The sequence below is a fragment of the Coregonus lavaretus genome, assembly GCF_964263955.1.
Source record: "Coregonus lavaretus genome assembly, contig: HAP1_SCAFFOLD_6650, whole genome shotgun sequence".
Classification (NCBI taxonomy): Eukaryota; Metazoa; Chordata; class Actinopteri; order Salmoniformes; family Salmonidae; genus Coregonus; species Coregonus lavaretus.
In genome coordinates, this window is record NW_028158583.1 from 12,501 (window position 1) to 27,500 (window position 15,000).

Consider the following 15,000-nt stretch of genomic DNA (forward strand, 5'->3'; position numbering starts at 1 on the left):
GTAAAGCGAAGGGCGGGACCAGAGGAGAGAGGACGGTCTGGTTCTTCAGGTACTGTAGGGGGTGGTACCCCAGGGGGCCGTGGGGGCCCGGGCCCTCACACATATCCTGGATCTGAGAGATGAAGGCCCCTGGGTAGAGGCCCCCGGGGAACAGGGGGGAGGAGTGGAGGGGGAACTTCTCTCCTTCCATGAAGGAGTTGATGTGTAGGTGGAAGCTGTGGGCCGGGGCTGGCTGGAGGTCGGCTGGCTTCAGCACTTCCCCCTCCAGCGCTGGGGTCCTGACCTTCCCCTCCGAGTGGCCCTCCCTGTCCCTGGTTGTACAGGAGGAGGAGGAAGAGGAGGAGTGCATGGGCATGACAGCTCTGATCTTCCTCTCTGGGGGACCGTTCTCCCGCTCCTCCAGACTCCTCTTCAGTGGCAGCGCCGTGCACACGTTGTTCTGGGGTCTGGACGTGTTCTTGGTGCCTAGGATGGGTCTGTTTAGCTCCTCCATCTTGTGTGTCACCTGGTCCTCCCATCCACCTCCCCGGCCGTTCAGGGTCTTCTCCCTGGGGTTAGGCTGGGGGTCTGCAGGCTGTTTGGGGCTGGAGGAGATGGTCATGGGGGGGACTCTACAGAACCTCCCAGTATCCTGGGGGGGCATGAGGGGGTGGGGGTGGCCGTGCAGGGAGGGGGTGGCAGTGGAGGGGGGAGGTTTGTGAGGAGAAGACTTGGGGAGACTTAAGTCTGTGGGTTGGTCTTCTGAGGTTGTCTGTACGGGAGACGTCATGTCTCTTAGTGTGTGAGGGGTCAGGTTGGTTATACGGGCACAGCAGCCCCCCAGACCCACCGTGTCGGGGTGTTTAGAGGAGGGGAACCCCGGCCCTCCCGGGCCAGGCGCAGCCTCACAGTCCCTGGGTAAGGATTTCTCCCTCTCCCTGCCGCTGAGGAACTGGCTGAGCTGCTCCTGGTTGAGGCTGAGGCTGAGGTGTGTCTCTGCGTGGAGGTTCTGGAGGTGGGTGGGGGGGGAGAAGTCAGGCAGGAAGCTGGGGGTGTGGCCAGGCTGGGGCGTCTCAGGCCTCAGCAGGTAGGGGTCACTTGTAGATTTAGAGTGGGGCTGGGGATGGTGGGGCTGGGGATGGTGGGGCTGGGGATGGTGGGGCTGGGGGTGGTGGGGCTGAGGGTGGTGGGGCTGGGGGTGGTGGGGCTGGGGATGGTGGGGCTGAGGGTGGTGTATAGTCTGGGGGGGTGGATGGGATTGGGGATGGTTCTGGGTCAGGTCACAGGGAGAGTAGGGTTCCCCTGGGTCATACATGTCCCTGTTCAGGCCCCCTCTCTCGTGGAACAGCGTCTTGAAGCTCTGGGCATGCTGGATGACAGACGGACGTTTGACCACCGTTCTGTCTGTGCTGCCGGACCCCTGACAGCCTGCTATTGGCTGACTGGCCGACTCCTCCGCGCTGCCATTGGCCAGGCTAGTGTTGATGAGGGGCGGGCCGAAGGAGTAGTGATTGGGCAGAGATGGCCCGGGGGCGGTCCCATTGAACGGAGAGAGCAGCTTCTTCTTGGCTAGAGGAGACATGGTGCCTGGGTGGTTGGTGCCAGAGATGGTGGCAGGGTTGGTGCCAGGGTGGTTGGTGCCAGAGATGGTGCCAGAGATGGTGCCAGAGTTGGTGCCATGGTTGGTGCCAGGGTTGGTGCCAGAGATGGTGCCAGGGTTGGTGCCAGGGTGGTTGGTGCCGGAGTTGGTGCCAGGGTTGGTGCCAGAGATGGTGCCAGGGTTGGTGCCAGAGGGGTTGGTGCCAGAGTTGGTGCCAGGGTGGTTGATGCCAGAGATGGTGCCAGGATTGGTGCCAGGGTGGTTGATGCCTGGTCCAGGATGGAATCTGCCTGGGTAGAGTATAGCAGAGTAGCTGTAACAGGAGTGGTCCCGCCCGGGGAGCTGTGCTCTGTCTGTGGCGCCCTCTGGAGCCCTGGGGGACTGCAGAATGGGGAGCACCATGACAGGCTTAGGGTTAGGGCCCTGGGGCTCCTCCATCACCCCAGACTGGTCCAACCTGGCCTGGGGACATGGGTTGGCATAGTCAGGCAGCTCCTTCTGCCATTGGTCCTGAGGGTGGGAGTGGTTTACTGGAGTGGGAGTGTCTACAGGGAATAAGTGGTCTTCTTCATGGAGTGTAGTGGTGTCTGAAGGACGGGTCTCGTTGTTCTCCCAGGAAGCTCCTTGGTGTGGAGCCCTTTCCTCGATGAAGCCCGCTAAACTTTCCTCCTCCTCTTTCTTCTCACTGGCGCTCCTCCTCACCTCACCAGCCGGCAGGGGTAGAGACTGGGGAGGCTGCAACTCCTGCTTCACCTTGACTCCCTCCTCCTCCTCCTCCTTCGGACTCCTTTCCTTCTCCTCACACTGCTATAACACAACAGACACAGAGGACAGTTAGGAACCAGACAGACAACAGACACAGAGGACAGTTAGGAACCAGACTGACAACAGACACAGAGGACAGTTAGGAATCAGACAGACAACAGAACATAGGACAGTTAGGAACACAGACAACAGACACATAGGACAGTTAGGAATCAGACAGACAACAGACACAGAGGACCGTTAGGAACCAGACAGACTACAAACACATAGGATAGTTAGGAACCAGACAGACAACAGACTCATAGGACAGTTAGGAACCAGACAGACAACAAACACATAGGATAGTTAGGAACCAGACAGACTACAGACACGGAGGACAGTTAGGAGCCAGACTGACAACATACACAGAGGACAGTTAGGAAACAGACAGACAACAAAAACAGAGGACAGTTAGGAACACAGACAGACAGACAGAGAAGACCATTGGGAATCAGACAGACAACAAACACATAGGACAGTTAGGAACCAGACAGACAACAAACACATAGGACAGTTAGGAGCCAGACTGACAACATACACATAGGACAGTTAGGAACACAGACAGACTACAGACACAGATGACAGTTAGGAATCAGACAGACAACAGACACATAGGACAGTTAGGAACCAGACAGACTACAAACACATAGGATAGTTAGGAAACAGACAGACAACAGAAACAGAGGACAGTTATGAACACAGACAACATACACAGAGGGCAGTTAGGAACCAGACAGACAACAGACACAGAGGACAGTTAGGAACCAGACAGACTACAGACACAGATGACAGTTATAATAATAATAATAATAATAATAATAATATGCCATTTAGCAGACGCTTTTATCCAAAGCGACTTACAGTCATGCGTGCATACATTTTTTTTGTGTATGGGTGGTCCCGGGGATCGAACCCACTACAGACAACAGAAACTACAGACACTACAGAAACTACAGACAACAGAAACAGAGGACAGTTATGAACACAGACAACATACACAGAGGGCAGTTAGGAACCAGACAGACAACAGACACATAGGACAGTTAGGAGCCAGACTGACAACAAACACATAGGATAGTTAGGAAACAGACAGACAACAGAAACAGAGGACAGTTAGGAACACAGACAGACACAGAGGACATTTAGGAACCAGACAGACAACAGCCACATATGACAGTTAGGAAACAGACAGACAACAGACACAGAGGATAGTTAGGAACCAGACAGACAACATACACATAGGATAGTTAGGAACCAGACAGACAACAGACACAGAGGACAGTTAGGAACCAGACAGACTACAGACACAGATGACAGTTAGGAACCAGACAGACAACAGCCACATATGACAGTTAGGAAACAGAAAGACAACAGACACAGAGGACAGTTAGGAACACAGACAGACACAGAGGACATTTAGGAACCAGACAGACAACAGACACAGAGGACAGTTAGGAACCAGACAGACAACAGACACATAGGACAGTTAGGAGCCAGACTGACAACAAACACATAGGATAGTTAGGAAACAGACAGACAACAGAAACAGAGGACAGTTAGGAACACAGACAGACACAGAGGACATTTAGGAACCAGACAGACAACAGCCACATATGACAGTTAGGAAACAGACAGACAACAGACACAGAGGATAGTTAGGAACCAGACAGACAACATACACATAGGATAGTTAGGAACCAGACAGACAACAGAAACAGAGGACAGTTAGGAACCAGACAGACTACAGACACAGATGACAGTTAGGAACCAGACAGACAACAGCCACATATGACAGTTAGGAAACAGAAAGACAACAGACACAGAGGATAGTTAGGAACCAGACAGACAACATACACATAGGATAGTTAGGAACCAGACAGACAACAGACACAGAGGACAGTTAGGAACCAGACAGACTACAGACACAGATGACAGTTAGGAACCAGACAGACAACAGCCACATATGACAGTTAGGAAACAGAAAGACAACAGACACAGAGGACAGTTAGGAACACAGACAGACACAGAGGACATTTAGGAACCAGACAGACAACAGACACAGAGGACAGTCAGGAACACAGACAGACACAGAGGACATTTAGGAACCAGACAGACAACAGACACAGAGGACAGTTAGGAACCAGACAGACAACAGACACATAGGACAGTTAGGAACTAGAGAGAGAGAGAGAGAGAGAAAGAGAGAAAAAGAGAGAGAGAGAGAGAAAGAGAGAGAGAGAGAGAGAGAGAGAGAGAGAGAGAGAGAGAGAGAGAGAGAGAGAGAGAGAGAGAGAGAGAGAGAGAGAGAGAGAGAGAGAAATTACTGTACTGGGGAGGTGAGAGAGAGAGAGAGAGAGAGAGAGAGAGAGAGAGAGAGAGAGAGAGAGAGAGAGAGAGAGAGAGAGAGAGAGATAGATACTATATATATATATATATATAGATAATGTTGAAGAGTTTGAGTATATATATATATATACTCAATCTCTTCAACATTATCCTAACTGCAGGTATTTCCCCCGATATTTGGAACCAAAGATTGATCACACCAATTGAAAAAATGGAGACAAATTTGACCCAAATAATTACAGAGGAATTTGCGTTAACAGCAACTTGGGGAAAATTCTCTGCAGTATCATAAACAGCAGACTACATCATTTCCTTGATGAACACAACATCCTAAGCAGAAGCCAGATTGGATTTACAACAGACCACATTTACACCCTCCACACTCTAATTGACAAACAAGTCAATCAAAACAAAGGCAAAATCTGCTCGTGTTTTGTAGACTTCAAGAAAGCATTTGATTCAATTTGGCACGAAGGCCTTTTTTACAAACTAATAGAAAGTGGTATTGGAGGGAAAACATATGATGTTATTAAATTAATGTACACTAAAAACAAATGTGCGATTAAAATCGGCAACAAGCAAACAGACTTCTTCTCTCAGGGATGTGGAGTGAAACAGGGCTGCCCAATAAGTCCAACACTATTTAAAATCTACATTAATGAATTGGCAAAAACATTAGAAGAATCGGCAGCACCTGGTCTCACCCTACACAACACTGAAATCAAGTGTCTGCTGTACGCAGATGACCTGGTGCTACTGTCTCCCACTAAGGTGGGGTTACAGCAGCATCTAGATCATCTGCACAGGTTCTGTCAGACCTGGGCTCTGACCGTTAATCTAAAAAAAACAAATATAATGATATTCCAAAAAAGGTCAGGAAATCAGGATGACAAATATAAATTCTATTTGGACACAGTTCTATTAGAACACACCAAAAATTACACGTATCTAGGACTAAATATCAGCAACACAGGTAGCTTTCACATGGCTGTGAACGAGCTGAGAGACAAAGCAAGAAGAGCATTCTATGCCATTAAAAGGAATATTAAAATCGAAATTCCAATTAGAATCTGGCTCAAAATTTTCCAATCAGTTATAGAACCAATTGCTCTATATGGCAGCGAAGTATGGGGTCCGCTCTCTAATACTGAATTTACCAAATGGGACAAACATCCAATCGAAATACTGCATGCAGAGTTTTGCAAGACTGTATTGCAAGTGCAAAGAAAAACTCAAAATAACGCATGTAGAGCAGAATTGGGCCAATACCCCCTCCTTATTCGAATAGAAAAAAGAGCCATCAAATTTTACAACCATCTAAAAACAAGTGACCCCAAAACATTCCATCACACAGCTCTACTATGTCAAGAGATGAAACAAGAGAAGAGTCCCCTCAGCCAGCTGGTTCTGAGGCTCAGTTCACTAACCAAAACCAACCTCATAGAGCCTCAGGACAGCACTCAGAAAATATGGCCCAACCAAATCACCACAAAGCAAAAATAAAAATATATCACCTATTGGAAAGACACCACAAAAAATTTAAGTAAACTTCAGTGCTATTTGGCTCTAAACAGACAGTACATGGTGGCAGACTATCTGACCACTGTGACTGATAGAAAACTGAGAAAAACACTGACTAGGTACAGACTCAGTGAGCACAGTCTGGCTATAGAGACCGGTCGTCACAGGCAAACCTGGCTGCCCAGAGAGGACAGGCTGTGCTCACTCTGCCCCCGGGGAGAGGTAGAGACAGAGCTGCATTTCCTATTACACAGTGACAAATACTCAGACCTAAGAGAATCTTTCTTTCCCAAAATTATCATTCAGTACAAAGAATTTGAAACTATAAAAGAGGAAGAAAAATCCAATATTTATTGGGTGAAAAGCCAAAATGTGCAATTTTGGCAGCCAAATATGTGTCCTCCTGCCACAACCTGAGGGACAGCCAGTGAAAAGTGTAATGTAATGTCAATAATATTTCCTGTTTTGTCATGTGTCTTCTCAGTCATGTTGAGATTGGTCGACTACTATTGCTTTAATGTATTGTTATTCTCATTAATATTGTTGTTGTAGTTGCTGTTAATGGTAATCCCATTTCCACTACTACTATTATTATTATTGCTGTTGGTCCCACCATTTTTGTTATATCTATACTTTGAGAATGTAAGTAATTTTACTTGCCATGTCAATAAAGTCTATTGAATTGAATTGATTGAATTGAGAGAGAGAGAGAGAGAAGAGAGAGAGAGAGAGAGAGAGAGAGAGATAATTAGACTTACTGGGTGAGAGAGAGAGAGAGAGAGAGAGAGAGAGAGAGAGAGAGAGAGAGATGAAGAGAGACAGAGAGAGAGAGAGAGAGAGAGAGAGAGAGAGAGAGAGAGAGAGAGAGAGAGAGAGAGGAGAGAGAGAGAGAGAGAGAGAGAGAGAGAGAGAGAGAGAGAGAGAGAGAGAGAGGGAGAGAATTAGACTGACTGGTGAGAGTTCCAGGCCCCTAGCACAGGGGTCCTGTTCAGTCCTCGGGGGTTGGTGGTTTTGTGGGTGTTGCTCCTCTTTGGGGCACTGCTTCACCGTGGGAACCTTGGTCTTGGGGAACCCCTGCTGGGTGGTGTAGTCTTTACAGGGTTTGGCTGGGGGGAGGGGTTTATGTTCCTCTCCTTTAGTGAACCTCTCATAGGGCAGGATCAGCCTGGGGAGAGAGACTCAATCAATCAATGATTTAATAAAGGCCATTTAACATCAACAGCTGATATACAGAAAACCCAGCCTAGACCCCTAAAGAGAGATCAGAAGCAGGTAAATATTATAACCTGGAGAGGGAGACAGGTAATCATTATAACCTGGAGAGGGAGACAGGTAAACATTATAACCTGGAGAGGGAGACAGGTAAACGTTATAACCTGGAGAGGGAGACAGGTAAACATTATAACCTGGAGAGGGAGACAGGTAAACATTATACCTGGAGAGGGAGACAGGTAAACATTATAACCTGGAGAGGAAGACAGGTAATCATTATAACCTGGAGAGGGAGACAGGTAAACATTATAACCTGGAGAGGGAGACAGGTAAACATTATAACCTGGAGAGGGAGACAGGTAATCATTATAACCTGGAGAGGGAGACAGGTAAACATTATAACCTGGAGACGGAGACAGGTAAAATTATAACCTGGAGAGGGAGACAGGTAACATTATAACCTGGAGAGGGAGACAGGTAATCATTATAACCTGGAGAGGGAGACAGGTAAACATTATAACCTGGAGAGGGAGACAGGTAAACATTATAACCTGGAGAGGGAGACAGGTAAACATTATAACCTGGAGAGGGAGACAGGTAAACATTATACCTGGAGAGGGAGACAGGTAAACATTATAACCTGGAGAGGGAGACAGGTAATCATTATAACCTGGAGAGGGAGACAGGTAAACATTATAACCTGGAGAGGGAGACAGGTAAACATTATAACCTGGAGAGGGAGACAGGTAATCATTATAACCTGGAGAGGGAGACAGGTAAACATTATAACCTGGAGAGGGAGACAGGTAAAATTATAACCTGGAGAGGGAGACAGGTAACATTATAACCTGGAGAGGGAGACAGGTAATCATTATAACCTGGAGAGGGAGACAGGTAAAATTATAACCTGGAGAGGGAGACAGGTAACATTATAACCTGGAGAGGGAGACAGGTAATCATTATAACCTGGAGAGGGAGACAGGTAAACATTATAACCTGGAGAGGGAGACGGGTAAACATTATAACCTGGAGAAGGAGACAGGTAACATTATAACCTGGAGCGGGAGACCAGTGTTCAATGACTATGTACATAGGGCAGCAGTCTCTAAGGTGCAGGGTTGAGTACCGGGTGGTAGCCGGCTAGTAACAGTGACTAAAGTTAAGGGCAGGGTACTGGGCGGAGGCCGGCTAGTGGTGACTATTTAACAGTCTGATCGCCTGGAGATAGAAACTGTTTTTCAGTGTGTGTGTGTGTGTGGTTGTAATTTAGCTTTACAAAACAATCATGAGAATGTAAGTGATTCACAATGGAACATTAGCAGCGTTCTAATCGATGCTGTGCTACAGTATCTAAGAACTCTTTCATCACTTCTTCCAACCAGGACTAGCTGCATGACTAATAACACTATAATAGCTGAATGACTGAATGACTGAATGCATGTACAATAACAGATTGTTTACCGGCAGAGAGCAAGGGAGGGAAAAACCCTGTGAATTAGTCAGACTGTGGTATTCAGGCCCAGCCTGGTCTCATAGACCAGACGTAACATAGTAAACGTAAATCCTGGACACTCAAATTATTATGTTATGTTCCAATTGCTATAGTTAAATAAGACAGAAGGTTAAAACTAAAGTAGGGTGGTTGGTCAGGATGGATGGGAAGGCGTATAAAGCCAAAGGTTACGTGTTCGAATCTCATCATGGACAACTTTACATACTACTTTTTAACTACTTTGCGACTAAACTCGGCAAAAAAAAGAAACGTCCCTTTTTCAGGACCCTGTCTTTCAAAGATAATTAGCAAAAATCCAAATAACTTCACAGATCTTCATTGTAAAGGGTTTCCCATGCTCGTTCAATGAACCATAAATAATTAATGAACATGCACCTGTGGAACGGTCGTTAAGACACTAACAGCTTACAGACGGTAGGCAATTAAGGTCACAGTTATGAAAACTTAGGACACTAAAGAGGCCTTTCAACTGACTCTGAAAAACACAAAAATAAAGATGTCCATGGTCCCTGCTCATCTGCGTGAACGTGCCTTAGGCATGCTGCAAGGAGGCATGAGGACTGCAGATGTGGCCAGGGCAATGAATTGCAATGTCCATACTGTGAGACGCCTAAGACAGCGCTACAGGGAGACAGGATGGACAGCTGATCGTCCTCACAGTGGCAGACCACCTGCACAGGATCGGTACATCCGAACATCACACCTGCGGGACAGCTACAGGATGGCAACAACAACTGCCCGAGTTACACCAGGAACGCACAATCCCTCCATCAGTGCTCAGACTGTCCGCAATAGGCTGAGAGAGGCTGGACTGAGGGCTTGTAGGCCTGTTGTAAGGCAGGTCCTCACTAGACATCACCGGCAACGTCACCTATGGGCACAAACCCACCGTCGCTGGAGCAGACAGGACTGGCAAAAAGGGCTCTTCACTGATGAGTCGCGGGGCCTGTACTCTGGAGCGGGATCGGTTTGGAGGTGGAGGGTCCATCATGGTCTGGAGCGGGATCGATTTGGAGGTGGAGGGTCCATCATGGTCTGGAGCGGGATTGGTTTGGAGGTGGAGGGTCCATCATGGTCTGGAGCGGGATTGGTTTGGAGGTGGAGGGTCCATCATTACATTTACATTTTAGTCATTTAGCAGACGCTCTTATCCAGAGCGACTTACAGTTAGTGAATACATCTTTTTTTTATTTTTTTTATACTGGCCCCCCGTGGGAAACGAACCCACAACCCTGGCGTTGCAAACGCCATGCTCTATCAACTGAGCTACATCCCTGCCGGCCATTCCCTCCCCTACCCTGGACGACGCTGGGCCAATTGTGCGCCGCCCATGAGTCTCCCGGTCGCGGCCGGCTGCGACAGAGCCTGGATTCGAACCAGGATCTCTAGTGGCACAGTTAGCACTGCGATGCAGTGCCTTAGACCACTGCGCCACTCAGGAGTAGTCTGGTCATCATGGTCTGGAGCGGGATCGATTTGGAGGTGGAGGGTCCATCATGGTCTGGAGTGGGATCGATTTGGAGGTGGAGGGTCCATCATGGTCTGGAGCGGGATCGATTTGGAGGTGGAGGGTCCATCATGGTCTGGAGCGGGATCGATTTGGAGGTGGAGGGTCCATCATGGTCTGGAGCAGGATCGATTTGGAGGTGGAGGGTCCATCATGGTCTGGAGCGGTGTGTCACAGCATCATCGGACTGAGCTTGTTGTCATTGCAGGCAATCTCAACGCTGTGCGTTACATGGAAGACATCCTCCTCCCTCATGTCGAACCCTTCCTGCAGGTTCATCCTGACATGACCCTCCAGCATGACAATGCCACCAGCCATACTGCTCGTTCTGTGCGTGATTTCCTGCAAGACAGGAATGTCAGTGTTCTGCCATGGCAAGCGAAGAACCCGGATCTCAATCCCATTGAGCACGTCTGGGACCTGTTGGATCGAAGGGTGAGGGCTAGGGCCATTCCGCCCAGAAATGTCAGGGAACTTGCAGGTGCCTTGGTGGAAGAGTGAGGTAACATCTCACAGCAAGAACTGGCAAATCTGGTGCAGTGCATGAGGAGGAGATGCACTGCTGTACTTAATGCAGCTGGTAGCCAAACCAGATGTTGGTTAAGGGCTGTAAGTAAGCATTTCACTGTAATGTCTGCACCTGTTGTATTCGGCGCATGTGACCAATAAAATTTGATTTGATTTGATTTGTTACTTTTGATTTTGACCCCCCTTTGTTCAGGGACACATTATTCAATTTCTGTTAGTTACATGTCGGTAGAACTTGTTCAGTTTATGTCTCAGTTGTTGAATCTTGTTATGTTCATACAAATATTTACACATGTTAAGTTTGCTGAAAATAAACGCAGTTGACAGTGAGAGGACGATTCTTTTTTTGCTGAGTTTAGTAGCCATATCTAGGAAAACCAAAGTTCCAAAGGCTGGGCCTAATATTGTGTATACGTTTTGTAGTGATTCCTATGTTGTTGATGTAAAGAATATATGTTGGTCCGTGGTGTGTAATGAGGAGCAAACAGACACTGCACTTGACACATTTATGAAATTCCTTATTCCAGTTCCTAATAAGCATGCACCCATTAAGAAAATGACTGTAAAAACTGTTAAATCCCCGTGGATTGATGAGGAATTGAAAAATTGTATGGTTGAGAGGGATGACCCAAATATGGCAAATAAGTCTGGCTGCACAACCGATTGGCAAACATACTGCAAATTGAGAAATCATGTGACTAAACTGAATTTAAAAAAATAAGAAACTATACTATGAAACAAAGATAAATGACATAAAGAATGATAGTAATAAGCTTTGGAGCACCTTCAATGACATTTTGGGAAAAAAGGCAAACTCAGCTCCATCATTCATTGAATCAGATGGCTCATTCATCACAAAACCAACTGATATTGCCAACTACTTTAATAATTTCATTGGCAAGATTAGCAAATTTAGGCATGACATGCCAGCAACAATTGCTGACACTACACATCCAAGTATATCTGACCAAAATATGAAAGACAAGCGTTGTAATTTTGAATTCCGTAAAAGTGAGTGTGGAAGAGGTGAACAAATTATTGTTGTCTATTAACAATGACAAGCCACCGGGGTCTGACAACTTGGATGGAAAATTACTGAGGATAATAGCGGACGATATTGCCACTCCTATTTGCCATATTTTCAATTTAAGCCTACTAGAAAGTGTCTGCCCTCAGGCCTAGAGGGAAGCACAAGACATTCCGCTACCTAAGAATAGTAAAGCCCCCTTTACTGGCTCATATAGCCGACCAATCAGCCTGTTACCAACCCTTAGTAAACTATTTGAAAAGATTGTGTTTGACCAGATACAATGCTATTTTACAGTAAACAAAATGACAACAAACTTTCAGCATGCTTACAGAGAAGGACATTCAACAAGCACAGCACTTACACAAATGACTGATGATTGAGAGAAATTGATGATAAAAAGATTGTGGGGGCTGTTTTGTTAGACTTCAGTGCGGCTTTTGACATTATCGATCATAGTCTGCTGCTGGAAAAACATATGTGTCATGGCTTTACACCCCCTGCTATAATGTGGATAAAGAGTTTATTGTCCAACAGAACACAAAGGGTGTCTTTAATGGAAGCCTCTCAAACATAATCCAGGTAGAATCAGGTATTCCCCAAGGCAGCTGTCTAGGCCCCTTGCTTTTTTCCATCTTTACTAACGACATGCCACTGGCTTTGAGTAAAACCAGTGTGTCTATGTATGCGGATGACTCAACACTATACATGTCAGCTACTACAGCAACTGAAATAACTGCAACACTTAATAAAGAGCTGCAGTTAGTTTCTGAGTGGGTGGCAAGGAATAAGTTAGTCCTAAATATTTCCAAAATTAAAAGCATTGTATTTGGGTCAAATCATTTACTAAACCCTAAACCTCAACTACATCTCGTAATGAATAATGTGGAAATTGAGCAAGTTGAGGAGACTAAACTGCTTGGAGTAACCCTGGATTGTAAACTGTCATGGTCAAAACATATTGATACAACAGTAGCTAAGATGGGGAGAAGTCTGTCTATAATAAAGCGCTGAGCAAGGGAACACAGGGAAGTGAGGGCATAAATACACAGGTGACCAGGTAGTGATGAAGAATCGTCCACATCAGTAGACACAGGTGACACCAATAGGAAGATGATTAGTCCAGACTGTGAGTGAGGAGGTGCCGAAGGTTGTCGGAGGATGACACCTAGTGGGTCGCTCCGGAACTGCGACCCCCTCCTGTAACACCCATGTATGTCCATGTACGGACAAAATGGCCAAACACTTTCATCTTTAACCTCTTAAAAAAACACGACAGAAATAAATCGAATCTTCGCTTTCCAAATTGGCTCATTGTTGAATATTTCCTTGCTTTTAAGAGTTCAAGTAGGTCTGAGAGGTTTTAATGTGTGTGATGTTTGATTGAGCTCAAAATAGACAGAGAGCAGTAGGACTAACATTATAACATTACAGCTACAGCTGGTCAGAGCTAGAGCCAAGAACACGATCGCCACAATTAAATGTTCCTTTATGAGAGAGAGAGAGAGAGAGAGAGAGAGAGAGAGAGAGAGAGAGAGAGAGAGAGAGAGAGAGAGAGAGAGAGAGAGAGAGAGAGAGAGAGAGAGAGAGAGAGAGAGGGGAGAGAGGGGAGAGGGAGAGGGAGAGGGAGAGAGAGAGAGGACAGAGACAGAGAGAAAGAGAGAGAGAGAGAGAGAGAGAGAGAGAGAGAGAGAGAGAGAGAGGGAGAGGGAGAGGGAAAGAGGGAGAGAGAGAGAGAGAGAGAGAGAGAGAGAGAGAGAGAGAGAGAGAGAGAGAGAGAGAGAAAGACCTTCATTACAATAGCCCAGAATGCAGTTCACTGGGAGCTAAACCCAGAACGACACACTGAATAATAACTGAAGTATCCATACATTCCATTACAATGGGATCCATTTACCAGCCAGCCAGTCCTTCATGTGGTCAGAACCAGCTACAGAAACAGTCTGAGTCTCTGCTGTCAGCTGCTGACACCATCTAAGTAACTGATTATATCTATAGATACACATTTAACCTAACACTGACACCCAGCCAAAGAGCCCTAACACTGACACCAAGCCAAAGAGCCCCAACTCTGACACCCAGCCAAAGAGCCCTGACACGGACACCCAGCCATAGAGTCCTAACACTAACACCCAGCCAAAGAGCCCTAACACTGACACCAAGCCAAAGAGCCCCAACTCTGACACCCAGCCAAAGAGCCCTGACACGGACACCCAGCCATAGAGCCCTAACACTGACACCAAGCCATAGAGCCCTAATACTGACACCAAGCCATAGAGTCCTAACACTGACACCCAGCCATAGAGCCCTAACACTGACACCCAGCCAAAGAGCCCTAACACTGACACCCAGACATAGAGCCCTAACACTGACACCAAGCCATAGAGCCCTAATACTGACACCAAGCCATAGAGCCCTGACACCCAGCCATAGAGCCCTAATATTGACACCAAGCCATAGAGCCCTAACACTGACACCAAGCCATAGAGCCCTAACACTGACACCCAGCCATAGAGCCCTAACACTGACACCCAGCCATAGAGCCCCAACACTGACACCCAGCCATAGAGCCCTAACACTGATACCCAGCCATAGAGCCCTAACTCTGACACCAAGCCATAGAGCCCTAACACTGACACCAAGCCAAAGAGCCCTAACACTGACAACAAGCCAAAGAGCCCTGACACTGACACCAAGCCATAGAGCCCTAACTCTGACACCAAGCCATAGAGCCCTAATACTGACACCAAGCCATAGAGCCCTAATACTGACACCAAGCCATAGAGCCCTAATACTGACACCCAGCCATAGAGCCCTAATACTGACACCAAGCTATAGAGCCCTAATACTGACACCAAGCCAAAGAGCCCTGACACTGACACCCAGCCATAGAGCCCTAATACTGACACCCAGCCATAGAGCCCACTGACACCCAGCCATAGAGCCCTAACTCTGACACCCAG

At 47.1% G+C, this 15,000-nt stretch overlaps 1 pseudogene across 1 annotated transcript in view; it reads right to left on the minus strand.

Moving 5' to 3' along the window:
* Positions 1-15,000, minus strand: part of LOC311123805 (AT-rich interactive domain-containing protein 5B-like) — an 18,162-nt pseudogene that overhangs the window by 209 nt on the left and 2,953 nt on the right. Inside the window, exons 2-3 of the transcript in view lie at positions 7,202-7,415; positions 1-2,386 (exon numbers count right to left, since the gene is read on the minus strand). The exon at positions 1-2,386 is cut by the window's left edge and continues 209 nt beyond it. The product of the transcript in view is annotated as an AT-rich interactive domain-containing protein 5B-like (transcript). The remainder of the gene's footprint in view (positions 2,387-7,201; positions 7,416-15,000) is intronic.